Source organism: Morone saxatilis, unplaced genomic scaffold, assembly GCF_004916995.1.
Source record: "Morone saxatilis isolate NCDOM2014 unplaced genomic scaffold, NCSU_SB_2.0 Contig9, whole genome shotgun sequence".
Classification (NCBI taxonomy): domain Eukaryota; kingdom Metazoa; phylum Chordata; class Actinopteri; family Moronidae; genus Morone; species Morone saxatilis.
In genome coordinates this window covers 15,334,640-15,339,458 of record NW_023340268.1, presented here as the reverse complement: position 1 = coordinate 15,339,458, position 4,819 = coordinate 15,334,640, and the positions used below count along the sequence as shown (strand labels likewise).

Sequence of the window (4,819 nt, the reverse complement as noted above, 5' to 3'; positions counted from 1 at the left end):
CCGGGTTTCGATCCCCATCCCTAAATATATATGCTACATTCAGATAGTGTCCTCTCTAAGAGCTGCTAGAGCTACTATGTGACCTTATTTTTGTTCATTACAGCACACTTGTTATGCACTGCTGAAGGACTTTTGTTTTTCTTTTGTGATGTTTATGTACTGAGGTGGGTCACACAGATACTGCTATTGCCAAGATGCAGCTTTTTATATTATTATTAATGTGAAAAAATATAGAAAATGCATCAAGATGCATTGAGAATCACTGAAAGTTGAATCCTAATCAAATTGTGAGGCTAGTGAAGATCTACACCTCTAATGGCAATACATTCGACATGAAATACTTGAAGAGACACATCTGTGAATGATAAAACCCACGACATGAGACAGACACGTGAGAGCCTGGAAATGTTCCTTGTTCCATATGTGAAGCAAGATATAGACAAAACTACATGGCAGATGCATTAATCACATAGATTATTGATGCTGAACATAGTGGTTTCTGAACCCTTGGGGACATAGTTGGTGGCGGTGTTCAACCACCACAATCAGAGCTCTGACAGTTTGATTTTTAACTGATCTTGAATTTTGACACCCCCTCCAAAAAAAGAAAAGAGAAATATGTGTTTTTTTCCCGTCTGTATGGTATTTTGGTGCCCAAGACAGTCAAGACAGGGTGAAAGGTGCACAGTGGGGAGAGGCACAAACAAGAGGTTCATTCAAATGAGACAGTGCAGAGCCAGTTGTTTGTATTTTGGTGGAAACTGAGCCTTAGGACTGTGCTGGGAATAGACGCCTCAGAACGAAGTCTGTTCCTGGCACAACGTCACTCTGCTGCCAATCTGAGGAGTTTGTCAACAAGCGGAAGCTAAATATCTTCAGCAAATGCACAGCAATAACGCTTTAAACGTAACTAAACTAATTTAATACACTCCCCAGCCAGCAGATGAGTTTAAATTGGCATCAAAAAATAACACCTAATGTGGATAAAGCAGGACACCAGTAAAGCCGTCTGCACTTATCTATAAATTAATATGAGTGATTCTTACAGTATGTGTTGTCCACAGCTGCTTTAAGCTTCTCCTTCACTTCATTAAATCCTTGCAGCCATCTGAAGGCAGCAGGACACATATGTTGATATATTTGCAGCCTCCGATTTCAAAGCACAGTGCCATTACGCACAGCCATCCACTGTGTTTACCTCCATTAAATGCATATGCACATGACACCAGGCTGCTACAGAATTTAGAAAACTTTTAACTATCATTTCAGTGGTTCATGTTTTATTCTTGAGACGCATTACAGTTCAAACACTGCTATATCAGATTTTAGGATATGTGACATTATTTGTTTCTATCTAGTTAATTGTTAAAAAAAACAAAAAAACACACCATCTGCCATCTGTAGATTTATAGGGCTGTGTGGTAATATTGTGCCGCTCTGCACCATCCAGACAACAAAATGATTTCCTGAAGAAGTGCTTCTTAATTTGTTGAGCTGTTGTCGTCATGCGTCAACTGTATATGTGATTGGCACAGCTGTTTCAGAGCAATGAGACCAATGACGTCACTGACTGTGAGTGTATCCATTAATCACGACACCCTCTGATCCGTATTCAACTTCATCCGCCCTTTTTGCACATACATGAACAAAGAATAGCAGCTGTGCTTGAAGATGCCCACAGGGAGAGACTCTATCACTTGGAACTGGTCGTTACACTTGTGCGATTGGCCCTTAGTGTTTATATCACATCCACTTCCGATTCCCCCTCCCAGCATGCCTCACTATCCTTCCAGTGTGAGCAGATGAAAGGTGTGTCCAATCAGCTCGTGGCATAATCATTCCAGAGCGCCATGAAAAATGGATTGTGGGTTTACGGATGGGAGAATGTGAGAACGGTGGAGGTGTGTGGTGGATGATGATGTGTGTGTGAAAGGAATAAGCAGTACTGCATGCAGGTTCAGTTCCCTGGACAACAGCAATCAATAAAGCATTAAAACGATCACGGGAAGGGGAACAAGATGTCGCAGCCATCTGGAACTGGTTATGGTATTAATCCATTTGGGAAGGCCCGCTCCCCACATACATCAGCTACAAACACAACAGATTCAATAGTACACGAGTGTCTCAAGCCCCCAGTGCAAAGAAAATGGCACAAATGATGTTATTGTTGTTGTATTCCTTTTGAGAGCAGTCAGTTGACATTGTAGCCAGTAGAGGACAAACACACCTTGTAGCCTGAAGATACAATAAATTAATTTATTTTCCACTACATTTCCTGTAAGCAGAAGCCTGCAAATGTAAGTTACCTCTATTGTTTACTGATCATCCTACAGCCTCCCACGTTAACTCATGTATTCGAGGTGCTTTTGAAGATACATAGATGTTCAAGATCAATAACTCCTCCATGTATGTTTCTTTGGTGTTCAATACGGTTCCAAAGGCTCCAATACACCCCACAGGGTTTCACTCTGTGCAGACATATGACAAATGATCTCATCATCTCTTACTAAGTAAATTGCTATACACTCAAATCACAGGGTTTTCTAATAGTCAGACAGTGTGAATATCTTATCAGAGGAACTTGTAATGCACAGCAGGTACACATGTGCAGCGTTTGATCCAGGATTGTGTGAGGGGGGTCAAATGAGAAAGACATCTGATGGCCCTAAATGATACCGTTGACAGTTTCAAGTCTCACTTCGGCTGTTGACCTTATGCTATATTTTCACAGACTGACTCCAAATTGGCCTGCAGGTCAAAGCTATTAAGGTAATAAGCTTAAAATATCAACGGGATATGCTTAAAAGTTCAACTCAGAGCTTTTGGGTACTGAACAGTATCTGCTGTCTAGGTAGCTGCTAGATCCTAGATCATATTTGAAGGTTTTGCACAGATTTCTCCCAGAACTTCAACATTTATAACAAAAATGTAAAAAAGATATTTCCATCAGATGGTAGGAAATCTTCTTAGGGACTTAAAAGTTGAAAAAAACATACCGGAAAATTTTTAATAATAGCCTGGGCATTTATTTGCTTAAATCACTGAACTCACCCTGCTTTACTGGGGACAGGCGTCTATTTGGGACAGTTGTTTTATTCCTTTAGCACAAAAAATATTGAAATACCATCAAATTGTGCAGCTTCTCCTGAGTTTTGTTCAGCAAATTTGACAATTAACAGTTTGAATTTCAGGTCGTACTTTTTTCTCTGTGCCGTCGCCATGACCCATTGCAACTGAATATTTACTTTAATAAAACTCTTTGATTCTCCTGATCGGACCCTTACGGACTAACAGAATATAAATCAAATTAAATCAAATCAAATCAAATAAAGGAATGGACATATACATTATGGTACAGACTTTATGAACAGTTCACAGGTTAGGGGTCAGAACTTTTTTACCGTCTCTCTTGTTTACAATGCTGGTAAATCTGAATGAATTATACTTTGGTGCTCATAGTTTCCATAAAATGAACCAAACGATTGAACTGTAAAGAATCTAACTTATCTAACAATGTGCAGCATGTCCACATAAAGCAACAGGTCACATTTACTGTTAGTGGCTGAGGGCAATACATAGTGCCTTTTAACCTTACATACTGCAAGTCAAAAGCCTGTTAACGTCAGCCTCCGTAGGAAAAAGAGACAAGATTATGATGGAGTGAAGAGAGGCTGAAAGGAAGTACAAGGGGTTGGATCTTAAGGATAATGGCTTTTAACTCTACTCTTGGATAAAGCACTCGGTAGGATGTAAGAACAAGCTGGTCTGCTTTCCCCAAACTACCTTTCCCTGTCTCTCTTTGCTGCCTGCGATTAATAGCGGTCGGTGTGTGCTGCTAGGTTGCGCTGGTCGGTAAACAAGCCAGCAGCCACTCCTGCCTGGCTCCGGAGCACTCCATTAGGGAGCCAAGTGCATTCTGTTTTTTTACACACTGGCTGCACAAATATAATAAAGCTCCATGCAATGGTTTCGGATGCAGCAGCAGTCTGTGGCGAAATAGAGGAGATTGAAGATGTATGTGTCCAGGTATTGGGACAGACACCTGTGCCGAACACTTTGTCTAAATATATACGGCTATTCTCACACGCATACCATACAAACGCACTCAGACACACACACAAACCATTAAATGTCACATCCTGTAGCAGATTATATCAGTGAGCAATTTCGTGCTCTCTGGCATCATCTGGAAGAGCAAAACTGGTGGAAAATATAAGCCATATTGAACAATATAAGAATGGGGAAATCACTGGGACGGTCACAAACCTCCATAAAAAGGGTTAGGAGGAGCACAGACTAGAGATAACAAGTAAGTACAGACATGTAATATAGCTCCCTGAGTGGATACTGCGTACTACAGTTCTGGTACAAGTAATAAGAATCTCATCAATACTTTCTCTATTATCATTTGAATTTGAAACATACATGCTAAAATTACTTTCCATCCAAAACTTTCCTTTTTTTCCTATTGTACCACCCCATACTACAATAATTCATGTATTTATTTTTATTTGACATTTTAAGGACTAACAACTGAAGTTGCAACTGAGAACTAAGTTTCACACCTTAAAGTGTTGCAGAGTGTGTGGAGCGTTTTACTTCTGCACACTGACAAAAACAGGATTAAGTTCAAATGCTTGCAGTGTGTTTTTTTTATGTGTGAACAAGTCCAACCTTCCCACCTGCTTACACGCTTCACACGCCAACAATCCACATCTGTTAGGTGAGTGCGCCGACGTAATCCACACCCTCGCATCTGCCCCCACAAGTGTTACTTGTGGCACGGTCTTCCTCACTTTTGCGGCTGTGGCTCAGAGGC

The 4,819-nt window shown here is 40.6% G+C and overlaps 1 protein-coding gene across 1 annotated transcript in view; it reads left to right on the top strand.

Moving 5' to 3' along the window:
- Positions 1 to 4,819, top strand: part of LOC118343211 (sushi, nidogen and EGF-like domain-containing protein 1) — a gene marked incomplete at its 5' end in the record, with an annotated part of 91,802 nt that overhangs the window by 1,434 nt on the left and 85,549 nt on the right.